Here is a 15,409-nt window from a genome sequence, read left to right as displayed (position 1 = left end):
GCTTCCAGTCTTTGTTTCAGTCGATGTGGTAGCAGCTTTCTGAAGTGCAAAAAATTTCAAGCAGGCCCTTCCAGACCCTAGAAAGGGCTGCCTCTAGGACATGCCTAGCTGGCATCCTGCTTCCTTCACCAGCCTCTCAGCCCCTGCTGTGCTGGCTCCTGTGTCAGTCCTACCCTTCTTCTCTCTGCCACATCCTACTGCATGAGAGCTTCTCCCCTTGAAAAATGCTCCAGTGCAAGAGCAAGTAGGACTCAGCTCTTATAAATAAACAAAATTTAAAAATGGAGAACAAGAAAGTAAAGCAGATACTATCCGTCAAGCTGGGTAACTCCTTTCTTTGGGAGTAAGACTGGTAGGAGGAGATACTGCTGCATCCCCTTCCATCCAGGAGCTCAGGGGAGCCCTCACTTGCTGTTCTCCCTCTTCTATGAATTTAGTTCTCCCACTCATCCTATCAGCCCTGTATTGTTAACTGGTTCCTGTTAAAGTGACTTGTCTTCAGCAGGGGGATTTGGTTGAGTCCCCATGGTTGAAGAGTTGGTCAGAGTGCTAGATAATCTCCTGTATGCTCTCTTTCCTCTGAAAGGCTGGACTAGATGAGCTTTGAAGGTCCCTTCCAATTAGGGCTGTTCCATAATTCTGTGACATTTTCAGGACTTAACTGAGCCAGGAGAGGTACGACTCTGAAAAGGAATTTGTGTATAAAAGTGAGTACCGGGTTCTAATTTGTGCCACAATAACTGAATCAGCTGTCTAATCTACGTCTACCTTGCATAAATGGCATGTATAAACCCTAGAGCAAGGAATGGAAGCTCTCTCCTCTCCCCCAGATGTGACCCCACAACTAGTGGGCTACATCATTGACTCCATCTGTCCATTTTCCTTCTCACTGTTTCGTCTCAAGTAGGTGTGTTCCCCCTGTCACATAGCACAGAGACTTGTGGGTGTGGTGCTTGTCTCAGTCATGAGATGTGGAGCTGAAAGCCTTTAGGGAGCAGAAAGAGCTTATTTCATCACTAATCACTGAGCTGTCCTGTAAGAAAGAGGCTGCTACTGCATGGCTTGGCAGAAACTGTTGTTGCTTCTTCACCTTGGCTGCTGGAAGTTGTTCAAAAGAAAGCCAGAAGAAAGGGAGCTTCAAGCAAAGAGCTTGGTGAGACAGCTGAATGTTTTAAGCAGGGAAGCCACATGGTGAAGGAAGGGCATGTTCTCAGAACCTGGCCCCAGCAGAGGTAATGTTTTTGGCAATCCAAGGTCTGCTGTGCAGCCACAAGCTTGGCGAGGAGACAGCTCCAGGGTCTAGGAGAATGATGGAGAGTGCTGTGGTCCTGCAAACATAGAAGCTGCCTTGTGTCACTGACCACCTGGATGGTATTTGGGTGTAATAGTCCTATGTTGATCTGAATACCTTCAAAAAACAGTGATTTGTGACTCAACAGTGATTGAGAAGTGCAAGCATGGTCCCAGGGGGAAAAAAAAATCACTACTTTTTGCACCAGACTAGGATAGAAATGATCACCTGGTCTAACTATAATTCCTCTGCATGCCAGCAGTGTGCCCAGACCTTCATCCCATATGTCTGTAGAGCACAGTCATCCACTCCTATTGGAGCTGGGACATTGTGTCTCCCAGAAAGTAAAAGCTGAATGGAGGAAGGAATTTCATGCCCTTGCAGTTAGGACACTCAGCTGGAAACAGGAAGTCCTGGAATTTGTTAGCTTTTCCTTTGATAGTGTATGTGTTTTATGTTGGACACCTGTTGGATAAAAAAGAAATTATTTCAGAGTGTGTTGGAAGAGAGAGTTCTATACCAAGCAGCATGACATAGCTGAAAATATATGAGTGAAAGAGGAAAGTAGTAGAGGTAGGAAGTGTTCAACAGCTAATTTGAACTTTTCAGTGAATCTGCCAATTTAGGCTCTGTTAAGCCAAAAGTGTTACACAGTTTACCTCCCATAGACCTTAGAATATCATAAAAAGTCAGCAAAACTAATGCATGAATCTCCAAGTCTGTCTATTGGGACCAATATAACAACTGTCAGGAAAGGGATTCAGGACTAATGTGCTTGAAGAGTATTGCCTCTCCCACTGCATATAGAATCAGGTTGCTTATAAAACATGGAAAACTCCAATGCAAAAATTTAAATATTGGTGGAAATAAGTTTCCCAGATTTGAGTCATGACTGAGATGTTTGTGTAGGGGGAAACATCTGTAAATAAACATTTCAAATAACAAAATGAACATTGCAATAGGATTTACTGATCATCACGATAGATCTTAGTCTTAATTGTATTAGCAGTGTAGGGCCTTCTTGCACATTTTCCTGTATCCTCATAGTATAAAATGTTTATATGAGCTAAGCTAGTTAGACTAATCTATTGTTTTTTCAAAAGCAGCATCTTAATATTTTGTTCCCAAATCTTGATTTAGATGATTTGCTGAATAATTTGATACTCAAACTTACTCTTTAGAAGCTCACTTGCAACTATAATGAAAAAATATGTGTAGGGCTAAGTTATTCAGTTCTCCAGTACTATGCCTGGCTTACATATAACTGGTGAAATGGGACCAATTTCTCATGAAGATTATTTATGAAGTTATAGGAGAAAAAATTAGGACCAAAGCAGAAAGAAGATAAACATTTGCAAATCATGCCAAGGGCACCAATTTTGCAAAGACCTCTACTGACTACAAGCAGTCTTGCTGATTCCAGTTGAACTCCTAACAATGTTCCAAGGTAGCCATGTGCCCAAGGCATTGATGGATGTAAGTGTTGATCAATAAATCATCATTCAACACAACTGCCATAACATGAGAAGCCTGAAGGGAAAGCACAACTTAAAAAGGAGAAAATTTAGAAGAGAAATAAATGCTTGTTTCTTTCAGTGAACTAGAACTGTCCACCTCAACAGAGAATGCAAATGCAGTTGTCTCAGTCATTCAAAATTATCAATGTTGGACTCTCTACCTAAACCTTTCAAATATATGCTTCCTTGGTATTATAAAAGATGTATATCTATCTATCTATCTATCTATCTATCTATCTATCTATCTATCTATCTATGAAAGAGTTGGGATTTTATTGATACAGCGTTTGACCACTGAGTGTGGCAAGCCAACCACCCTCCTCTAATCCATAACATGAAGACAAGAATAACACTGTTTTCATTTCAGGGACTTGCTGCTTTAAAGCATGACCAAATTACCACATTAGCCAAATATCCATAAACATATCCATAAATATTCATGTCTGCACTTAGCTTTAAGTAGATGAAAGAAAACTGGAATTGACTCAGCTCAGAGTGAAAAACAGGTAGGGGGTTAACTCTTGTTGCCTGATTGGGCTGAATAGCAGATTCTGTGTCACCAGAAATGTGACTAATGTGCACAAGTAACCATGCTGTGGGACTCCCAAGTTGGTTGGTGTTGCTCAGGGTACCACCAAAATTTATAAGTAAGACATTCTCTGCTTATTTCATCTGCTAGCCTGACTCATATAAACTGACAAATCTGGATTTGGATGTATCCCTCCCTGTGAAGAGAGGCTTGAACCTAGCTTACAATGATCATGGAAGATCATTTAACCATAAGTATACTGGAATAGACAGAGAGAGGGAGGGGAAATGGAGCAGAGAAGGAGATACTGCATTATTAGTTCTGCCACCTCTTTGTTGAGAAAGAAAGGACTACACCATCCTCAATGTTTGAAAGAAAGCCTTAGTGCCTAATTCCATGAGAAAGGTCTTGGTTATGAACACCAGCTGGAGATAAACATCAATAATCCCGTGAGGAATAGGACTTAACCTACAGCCTTCTTACCAGAATTGCCTCCCTCAGCAGCTCTAGCTTCTTGTGTGGCATGCTGGTTTCTGCGAATCCCATTCCCAGACTCTTTAGTTTGACTGTGTTTTCTGCAAAGAACCTGCATTTGCCTAGTTGACAGCTGAGAGCTTCACTAGGCAAAACTGCCTGGAAGCTAAATGCTACAGCACTCAGCATCCAAGGGCCTTGTGGATCAAGCCACAGTGTATTGTTTTCAAATAGAAAATTACATTGAATATTGATCTGATTTCTGGAATTGAAAATGCACAACCTGTTCTTTTCAGAAGAAATATCTGCTCACGAAGTACTAAGTTTTCTGAATAAATGAACTGACAACCTTCTCTTCCACACCAAGTTTGTGGGAGGAAGGGGATTGTTCTTTTTAATTTCTGTATCTCATTGATCTACTTGTTTACAAAGTAGATAATAAATTTCAAATGAAAATATCTAGTCAAAAAAAGAGAACAAGGTACTTACTAATAATCCTAACCCTAAAAACTCCCTCTCCTCTCCTCTCCTCTCCTCTCCTCTCCTCTCCTCTCCTCTCCTCTCCTCTCCTCTCCTCTCCTCTCCTCTCCTCTCCTCTCCTCTCCTCTCCTCTCCTCTCCTCTCCTCTCCTCTCCTCTCCTCTCCTCTCCTCTCCTCTCCTCTCCTCTCCTCTCCTCTCCTCTCCTCTCCTCTCCTCTCCTCTCCTCTCCTCTCCTCTCCTCTCCTCTCCTCTCCTCTCCTCTCCTCTCCTCTCCTCTCCTCTCCTCTCCTCGCGTCTCCTCTCCTCCGGTCTCCTCTCCTCGTGTCTCCTCTCCTCGAGTCTCCTCTCCTCGAGGCTCCTCTCCTCCCGTCTCCTCTCCTCCTCCTCTCCTCTCCTCTCCTCTCCTCTCCTCTCCTCTCCTCTCCTCTCCTCTCCTCTCCTCTCCTCTCCTCTCCTCTCCTCTCCTCTCCTCTCCTCTCCTCTCCTCTCCTCTCCTCTCCTCTCCTCTCCTCGAGTCTCCTCTCCTCGAGTCTCCTCTCCTCGAGTCTCCTCTCCTCTCCTCTCCTCGAGTCTCCTCTCCTCGAGTCTCCTCTCCTCGAGTCTCCTCTCCTCTCCTCGAGTCTCCTCTCCTCGAGTCTCCTCATGTGATGTGTCTGCTTCTGGTTGGTTTCTGGAAAAAAAATTTTTCAAGTCAAACTTTTTTAACAGCAATTGTCTAACCAAGCCCAGTTCCAAGTGATTAACAGCCCTTATAATGTAGCAACAAAGCCTGTATGTTTAGAAAAAGATTATATATTTACCCACTGAGAATAAACACTGAAATATTTATGTCAAGACATAAAATCATAAGTAGCTATTGCTTGCAAATCAGAATTTAACCCTGTAGCAAAAGTAATTCCTTTCCCACTATATTTCAATTGATAAAAATAATTAATAGAAGTATTAAATATTATGGCAACACAGTATGAATTATATGTGGATTAGTTTTTAGCCAATTCTCAAAATAAAAAATTGAAAAGTTCCAAATGTGCTTTACATATTATAAAATATGTTTTTTCTCAATATAAAAAGAAACAAAATGGTTTTTTCTTCATTAACGCTTCAATTCAGTAAGGCCAAACATGCCATGAAACACTATGATTTGCTGGATTATTTATGGAACTAAGTTTATTCTTCTTGTCTTTGTCACAAAAAGCATTTTTGAATGAAAATTTGAATTTGAATTTGTAGCCATTTTTAGCTATAAGACAGAAGTTCACCTTTTTCTTTCACTGATGTCACATTTAGAAACTGCCATCTTATTTCATAACAAATTAACAGTAGACCCAGGCCTAGAAGAGAGATCCTCACTGCCTAACACGAAACTTAGTATGTCCTTACTTTCTATACAAAAGACAGGCAATTATGTTTACCACAGGAAAAAAATGTTCTGTATTCAAGTTGTCCCCAGCCTTGAGTGCAAAGGTAAATGAGTACTATTAACTCAACTTTATGGATTTCAAATGTAAAGCTCTTGACAAAATAAAGACCAGATTCTTTGGTTACACTGAATAAACCTTGTTACATGAATAGATACATTCTTTTTAGTGGGATTTAATGGTGAATCATTACTCATTTTGAATAAAGGGGTAATGAGTACAGCAACCATCTGTCACAATTTCACTTCCCACAGCAGGGATTAGGCATAAAATTGTGTTAGCAATTTTGATATTTCACCTCATGCAATGTTCAACTCTGGGCATACCACACAGTTTTCCAGAAAGTGGCCAATAGTCAAAAAGTTGTGCCTTTTCTCACAGAAACTTAAAATACCATGCATAAAAAAAAGAAGATATCTGTAACTACTTTGTTATTTGATATAAGGGACACAATACTCTGCCTTTTTCCTTCCTATCAAACCTGTTTTTATGCAGAATGGGCTGGAAGACTGTTCACTATGACCTTCAGTATCTGTGAATGGGATCAAATCCATTGAATTTACAGACATTCTGAAAACATACAGGGTTTTAGAAATGTTGTCATACTTTGATTATAATTCTTGTCTGTTTGTACATAGTCTCTTTTCTTTGCTTTTGAACTAGAGATCATTGCAGACTAAACTCAAAAATAATATAGAGAGAAGATACTACACACCTCTGGTAATGATCCTCAGCCTTCTGTTGTGGAAAAGCTGCAGGGACTAGAATAATGAGCTGGACTAAAGCTAAAGTTTTGCCAGTTTCATGACATCAAATGTTGTGAATCTGAGCTTGAAATTAAAAAAAAAAAAAAAAAAAAGTGAAAAATTAATATAATTGTTTCCAAATCAGAAAGACATAAAGAAACCCAAAGAAGTATCTTAGGGAATTTCTTGGTATTACTTTACCTTCTTTCCAATCCCTCTTCTCTTCATGAGATAGTCCTGCCTGCTTTTGAGGTTTCCTTGTGCCTAACAGATCTGTTCTATCAGCCTCTGTTCTCCACCTCCACAGCTCATCCCAAGGCAGGGTAGCCCATAGGGGTTGTATTTGGAAAATGCACAGCTCAGGACTCCAATGAACCTTGGGGTGCTGCTCCTCCCCTTCCTTTCATTGAGTAAGAGGATTTCCAGGTGCCAAGCAGAAGGAAGGCAGAACTGCCCTGCCTGCTTCCTAAGCAATCTGGATAGTTGCCTCTACCTAGAAAATAGGCATCTGGAAAATGGAGGTTTTTTCCCTCAAACAAGCCTCCTACTCCTTAAAAGAGGATCATTTCTTCCATGGTAGATGCTGACTTCATAAAGAAGCAAAGTCTCAAGAAAAATCCCAAGCTTGTTAAAGATGTGAGTAACATACCTTAGCTGCAGATGTAGATGAGCACAAGTTCCTGAAATTCTCAATTTTAGAGAATTTGGATTTAGATTGTTCCTTTCTAGAAACAGGACATCTATGAAATCTAGATTCAAGTTCAAAGCTGAGTGTTGGAATGCCAAAATCTAAAGAGAGTCTAGGGCTTGGGCTTTGATATTGTAGACCAGAAGAGTTCTCCTGGACAGCAGCCACGTGAAAAATGGTCTGTCCCATGTTATCAAATGAGAAACCTCCCATGCTAGTGAGTAATGTAATGAGCTTACAGTCAGGGGGGCTTTTGTAAAAGCAATGGCCAGTATGAGAAAGAAAAAGAAAAATATGTAAAATTGCCACCTGATCCTACCAGAGATCAAAGAATTCCAGCAAACAGTGGATACTGTTGTGCTTTTGCTCTTGTTAACTGATTGCACAAGAGGAAAGACAAAGGAGAAAGGCTTAGTCTAGGCATCTGCTTCTCTGTGAACTGTGACAAAGACATGAAGAGGCATTTACTTGTTATCATCAGCCCAGGGAGAGCCGTTCTGAGAATGGAAATGCTAATCATCAATCTCCCTGTGCATGCAATGTCTCTGTTTAATAGCTGATAGAGCGTCTCCAAAGGGGCTTTTTTTTGCTCTTTGTTTAAGATGACATATAATGGACCTGGACTTATCAGTGTCTCTAAATGCATTTTCTGTGCTTTATCCTTACTAAGGGATTTAGTCCGTTCTAATGAATATGTGCAGAATTGATTTTGAGCTTGGTATAATTTAATCCATCAATTTAACATTAAATTAATATGCGAAGGGGGTCTCTTTGTGGATGAAAAACAGAAGGGGAACATTCTTATTAATTTAAAATGGACTTGAGAAATGGAAAGAGGCTGCTGCTATTAGTATCTGCCACTGGGCTTAACCACTGGTTGGTGAGTTACCTTGTATGAAAACTGCAGCTGCTAAAGCCACGGCAGCCAAGAGATCCCTGGTGCATGCAGAGCCCAGAGCTCGGGAACCTCTCGTCACCTCTCTGGGAATCAAACTGCTGAGAGATGTCTTGCCAGGAACTCTAGTGGTTGAAGGCGCCTCACCATCCTCCCACCCGAATTGGTTTACTGTAGACCATCATTCCTCAGAGAGTTTTTCATGTGGAAGAGGAGGAGTCCAAACCAAGGCCATGTCCCAAGTACTGTTAAATGTCTGTGCACAGATTTCACAGCTGACTCCTAGTTCTTGAATCTGACAAAATCTGAATAGGGAAAGGTATCTGGAACAGGATGCTGTGCAGCATCATCAACACAAACCAGCACAGTTTTAAACAATGCTTTTAATTCACCTGTGGTGATCTAAACAGAACTCACAAAGGTGGCACCTAGCAAAAACTGAATCATAAAAATTAATGATATGATTTTTAACAAGGGGATGCAAGAAGGGCACCGGGAGCTGGAGCAAATTTGTTCAGAGCATCATACTTTTAAAAAATCATTATCAAAGGAACATGTTAATCACTCCTTTATTTTTCTTTGGATAAGGTCAGACTTACAGGCCTGTTAACTGATCTATCTGGATTCCCATTTTTAAGCAGCAGTAAAATATTAGAAATGCTGGAGGACTGGAAGGAAGCTGCCTTTCAGCTACTGCTGAGAATAACCCAGGAAGTTCCCTAGTTTTGCCTTCAGCAACACTTGGGAGACATGGTCAAGACTTGCTGAGTCTGTGGGTATTTTTCAAAGTTGTTGTTACAATCCTTTGGGATTATGGATTGAGAATAAAATTTTTGACCATCATTACATATAATGAGATGACTGTATCATCTGCCTCTTGCTTTTAAGAGCACAGGTTCCCAAGAACAGGAAGGTGGCAACAAAAAGCATGCTGGAGATGATCCAGGAGACCCAGAAACACTCCAGAGAAATGTAACAACCAAATCAATGGTTTAGAACAGCTTTCATGTTAAAGGAGACAAAAATAAGCTAGACTTCCTAGGCTTAGACAACACAAGATATAACAAAAAATAACAGGGAAAAATTATCAGTTTATCACATCCAAGCAGCCCATTGCCAACCAAACTAAGTTATCAATAAGAATTTAAATAAATGAAAGTTTTTTTCATAACACATAATTATATTTTAGAATGCATTGCTGTAGGGGATTCTAGGAGATAAAACTCAAATTCAGAAACACACTAGAAAGAGTAGTGAGCTGATTTGTGAATATGAATATTTTAACCAGAGGTTTGGCTGCTCAGGTACAAATGATAACGTAGAAAAATTAGGTTACTGTTACACTTTGTACAAGACATCTTTTCTTTTGTTGAATCATCAGGGCTTTTTAGTTTATGTAGCATCTGCTGATTTGCAGCAGAAGTATGAACACCTGATAAGGAAGGAATGCAGATTCCAGGGTGGGAATGCATTGAAAAGTAACATTAATCCTGGATAGAAAGACTAGATGGTCTTTACCTCTCTCCTAATAATATATGGATGATTTATCTTGCAGTATTATCATTCTAACACATTAAACTGTAGAAAGACTGATTTATATCACATGCAGATCGGGAGGATGCTTTCTCTTGAAATCATTTAATCTAATTTAATCATTTTATCTGTTCAGGCACACATCAGTTCAAAGAACTGTCTATGAGAGAGCAGCAGTGAAAGCAAAAATTGGAAAGCCGACTAGAGTGGAACAGATACTGCCTCACCAAATAGAAAGTACACAGAAAAAATGTGAACAGCAGAGCAAAGTTAATGGCCTTTGGGCCCCTTAGCTTTAGCTACATGCAGAAGGTGGATCTTTGTCAGATGAAGCACCTTCTGCTCACAGCATACTGCAATTCACATGCAAAATGGAGAGGAGAAAAAGAAAAGGGATCAGAAAGGAGGATTACCCTGCCTACAGCCCCTGTATACAGCCACTAACACTTTGTCACCGGGGCTAGTCCTCCTTGGAAAGGGCAGATCCTTCATCAGGGCCTCACAGCCCTGGAGAAGGAGTCTTGTTCCAGCAGCTTTGAGCAGAGGGATGCAAACCACTCTCCCTTCACTCCCTCCCCATCACAACTGGTACACTTTCAACCCTGCAACTCCAGTACTTCTAGAGGTGAAACAAACCTGCAATGGCGGCAGGCCTTCATTTTTTTGTGTTTTCTTCTGAAATTCCCCTCCACCACTATTGAAAATGTATGCTTAAATGCGGCAATAAGGGGAAAGATTCATCTGCCTTGCAGAACCAGCCACAATAAATGCTTCTGGAAGAAAAATTTTAGCAAACCCTTTACAATCATAAATATTTTCACTAGCTCCCTGCAAAAACCAGCTCACTACCTCATCACTTAGTGTATACTTTTTTCATTGCAAAATTGCTCTTAATGTTGCAATTATTCAAGAGCTGCAAGCTCCAGCACACTACCAAAACTCAGTCTGGCCTTGTCAATGACTTGTCATCCTCATAGCTGCTCAGGTTGGTTTAGGTTTTGGCTTTAATCCTCACAGAGGTGGTAGTGTCTTGCCAGAAGACTTGCTAGGACAGGGAATATCCCAGAGTGTGTACCTTGTTCCTGAGCACTGCCCATTTGGAAACAAATCCAACCTCACACCAGCAGCAGAGATGTGCTACAGCTGGGGCACCCGAGGAAGGAACACTGACAAATTTCTTCTGCCAGTGCCAGAGATGGGAGGAAGTAAAGAGAGAATTTTTTTATCTTTGCCACACCTATGTCTTCTGTTTTCCAAAGGTCTGTTGAGCCCACCTTTCAGAGGAAGAGGAAGAGCTGGAGAAGGGAAGGCGAGGAGTTTGGGTTCAGTTACAAGGAACAACTGGGGCCTCTGGTACCTGGGGAAAAATGTCAACCACACCTGACCAGACAGCTGTGTCGACTTGTAACATTCAAAGCTCTTTGTGCCGCTGAGGACTTTGAGATACCTCTCAGAATGGCCCAGTCCATGAAATCTAACCAGTTGGTTTCTCTGACAGCCTTTGATGTGGGACTTTGGCAATAACATTTTGGAAACCTCAAACTCTGTGTCCTTGGGATAGCCCTGATCTCAGGAGTTTTGCTCCTTCAAAGAACTCCACCAAATGCAGATTCCATGGCTTGTCTTCGCAAGGGCTGAGCCTTTGCACTGCTTTTATCCATGTATTTGCCAATTCTAGCCTTTTGTACAATACCTTGCAATTTTCCCTGTACAAATGTCAGGCTGTTGTTTCTTGGATCAACCTGGAATCCTTTCTAAAACCTGATGTTGTGTTTGTCAGCTTTCACTTCTCTGATACTGAGGTAAATATAAGCACAGTTTACTGCATCACAGATAGGACAATTTCATGTTTAAATTTTCTTAGACCTCTGCAGTGAGTACTGTCTACTGCTGACAACCTTTCACTAGTTATTGATTTGCCAGAAATCTTTTCTGAGAGTAAGGGTATTCTCTTGCAAGTTTCCCGAAAAGAAGGATTGTTACATTGTCACACTTTTTTTTTTTGGCAATGAACACTGAAGCAAAGAATATTTTTTCTTCTTGTTCCAACTTCATTTTCTAAATGTTTTTATTGAAAGGTGATTCTCCAGTAGTCTCTCTGTTGTAGGTATTTGAAAATATTTTGAAGTATTTTAATTTTTTATATATGTGCTATTAATTTATTATTAATTAAATCTAGTTTCTGTTAATGTTATATTTCAATCTATTTTGTCCTTCACTAGTTTGGTCACCAGAGCTGATGTTCCATTTTCATTTGGTTGTTTGAATGTCAGTTTCAGTTTTTGAAGGATTCCAGTTTAGTACCAGTAGTCCTCTTACTGTATTCTTTTTCCATTCTAATTAGAAGTGAAAGAATTTCCTTAATAGGTGGTATAACCATGGCCTGATTTTATAATAGTGGCCTTTAATAATACAGTATTTTTTATTCTCATAACATAATATTAAAAACATTGTTATTTCTATTTTTACCTATTCTTTTTCCATGCAAGTCAGTTTTTCACCATCTTCTCCCTGAATAAATGCTGTTTTCACAGACAGAACTGTGCAGGTAAGTTTTCTGTAAGTGTCTTTAAAAGGCTGACAGCATGGCATGGGAATCACAGAGATGACAAAGCTTTGAAAACAACTGGAAAGAATCCCTTTTGAACTGAAAAGGTATGCAGTTCAAAACGTTCAAAGGGTAGCTGATTCTTTTTTTTTCCAGCCTTGCTGCCTGAGTTGACTGGAAGAGGAATGCAGTGTCACTTCCCTGTTTTTCAGGGATGAGATTGTGCTTGAAACCAGGTGACTAGAGAGGCAAAGCTGTAACATGGAATTGCTAAAATCTGTTAAATACTTGATCTATGGAAAAATTATTTATGGAAAATTGTGGGTTTTCTTCCAGGATGCCAAGAGTGAATCTGTTGAAGAATTTACCATGGAACTGTAAGGCATCCTGCATTTACTGAAAGTCATAGCACATCTCCATCTGTGGCTGGGATGCTGGAACAATGGAGGCTCCACCATTTGTGCTGTGACAACACTGTGTGAAAAATATAGCTGAGTGCAATTGCAGTAACTAGGCAAGAGACATGGTGGAGTTCTGCTATGTAGACAACACCTTAGATATTACACCCCAGCACTGATCATTACACCAAACTTATAGGCAACCTTTAATTAAAGGTTAAATTCTCAAATTAGCAAGACTACATAGCCATGGAAGATTTGATATAGAGCAAGTCACAGTGTCTCTAACCTTCTGAGAATGTGTAGTGGATGCTAGGAAGAAAAGCAGAAAAGGAGTTGATTAACGTGGCTTATCTCAAATTCTGCCTCACTATTGAGAAGAAAAAAATATAACCTGAGAAGATCCATATTGTTGGAGAACTTTGTGGAAAACACATAATGCCAGATGCATTATCAAGAAGCCACCTAAGGTGCCTGTGACTCCACTGGATTTAACCTCATTAACAGCCAGAGCTCAGGAGAGTGGCTGAAAACTGGCTGACCCAGCAACCCAATCAGGAACACCACAGGCTTGTTCAGTGCAGCCACGAGGCTTCCAGTGGCTTCCAGTGACACTCGATGCTTTCCAGTGTGGTGCCCACAGATAAGAGACTGTGCCACCAGCGAGCTGCTGATGAAGTGGTGTCAGTTCCTTCCCTATCCAGTAGTAAAATAAGAAGGAATGATTCAATTTTGTGCAGCATGGATATTCTAGTGGAAAGTGTTCCTGCCCATAGTGTGGGGGTGTTGGATCCAGATGATCCTAAAGGTCCCTTCTGACCCAAACCATTCTATGATTCTAATCTTCCTCACAGACTGTCCCTAAAAGCCTCTTTTCCTTTGGTTTAAACTGTCAATGAGCTATCTTAAAGGATGCACATGGTGACACAGGTGACACATGTACCAGCAGAATGAATCTTAGGGCTCAGATCTTTCTGTGGGAGGGAATGAGAAAGGCCTGCTCAGAGCCATAGTTTGATGGTGCATGGAGGGTTTTCTGTGTTGGGGGGAAAATAAGTTCATAGCATGCTATAAATTTTTGAAGAGAGTAACAGTTTGGGGAAGGCAGCTGGATTTGAATGTAGATGAGAAATTGTTTATAGTCCCAAACTGTAAGATTAGCTATCTAAAATATTAGGTGTTTTGTAGTCCCATGCCTTATTAAGCTTTTAAAATACATGTAGGTTTATAATTCTCTTCTGCACCCAGAAAGGCTAGAAACAACCATTTTCTATTTCTTCTCTCCTGGAAAGAAAGGAAGATCCCATATGTCTTTGCAGCCTCTGTAAGGGGGAGCTTTAAAACTAAAGCTGTAATGGAACAAAAAGGAAAATCACAAGTTGGTAATGTTGACCTTTGATCTAGGAGAACCAAGATCGACACAGATTTCCTCCCGACCTTACAGCAAATAATTTGGCCACATAGAATAAAGCTGGCAGAAAATTGACAGGTCTCTGAGAGAGTCCTCCACCCTGCAGACAACTACACAAGATGCCTCTATTAACATTTGTTTCAGACTCTTTTTGAATATTATATAGGTATTTTGCCCTCCACAACTCCTATTAGAGGGCTGTTCCAGAACCTTGCTTCTCTAGTACTTAGAAATCTTTTTCTAATTTCCAGTCTAATTTTATTCATGACTGGTTTATACTAATTTGTTCTTTGCTAACGTTATCTTTTTCTTAAATAGCTCATTTCCTTCTGTGGCATATATCCACCTGCTGAATTTATGCAGTACAGTCTTAACTCCTCTTGCCTTTCATTTTTCTAGGCTAAACAAGACAACTTCTTTTACATTTCCTTTTGTACTCTAGGCTGCCTGCTCACTTTACCATCCTTCTTGAACTTTATTGCACTTTTATGTGTTTAAGTGATTCCTTTTCTTACCTCCATTTTTTTTTTCCCTCCAATGAATGTCCAGAAATGTGTATAATAATTTGTGGAGGATCCCACCACGGCCTTATATAATACATTGATATTTAAATTTGTATTTAAAAAATATTTGGCATAGCAAATTACCTTTTTTCATTCTTTCCCTGTTCATCTCATAGTGCTGTGAATCCTGGTTTTGAATACTACAGCTAAGTCTAAGTCCCCTAAAATTATGAAGCCATATTCTGACAATAATAGTGCCATCCTTGAATGTAGCTCTGTTCTAAAAATCTGCTATAGAACCATCACTTTGTGCACTTGTGTGGTTACAGAGCTAGATATATACCCTGGTGAAAAAATGTGGAAACTTAAACTATTCATCTATTTGGAATGTCTTTGATAGAGCATCTTTAATGTATATCCTTTGATTCTGGTTGCAAAACCAAACATTAGTAGACAAGAAGAATTAAAAGAACGAAGAGAAGTGATTTGCATGACCTTTATACTAACTGGAGAAAGGTGAACTAAACACAGATGACTTAACTTTTAAAATATTAGGAGAAAAATGTTTCAAAATCCCATTAACATGGACACAAATGCCTCCTATGTTGCATAATGCATTGATGTCACTAAATTTCTAAATTTTTTTACAGTTTTTTTTTTTTTATTTGTTTTAAAAATTATCCCTTGACCAGAATTTTTGGATATTATCAGCCTTTAATAGAATCTTCAATATTTACTCTGTACTAAAAAGTGTAAAAAACATAGTTAGTATTACATGAAATTTTATTTCAGTAAACAAGTAGGTCTTTCTTTTTTTCAGGATTTTTGGGTGAAATGGCATAACACAAGACACTTGAGCCAAATAGATTTAATAAAACAGTGCTTTTGGAAAAAAAAATGGGGAAAAAGGCTAGAGCATTGCCGAATAAGAGGAATAGTAAAACAAACAATCCATTCCATTAAGTATTTAAAATCTA

The sequence above is a fragment of the Pseudopodoces humilis genome, chromosome 1 (genome assembly GCF_049639895.1).
Source record: "Pseudopodoces humilis isolate 2021_Gansu_Grassland_sample_001 chromosome 1, ASM4963989v1, whole genome shotgun sequence".
In the NCBI taxonomy this organism is placed as follows: domain Eukaryota; kingdom Metazoa; phylum Chordata; class Aves; order Passeriformes; family Paridae; genus Pseudopodoces; species Pseudopodoces humilis.
Note: the sequence above shows the minus strand (reverse complement) of the source record.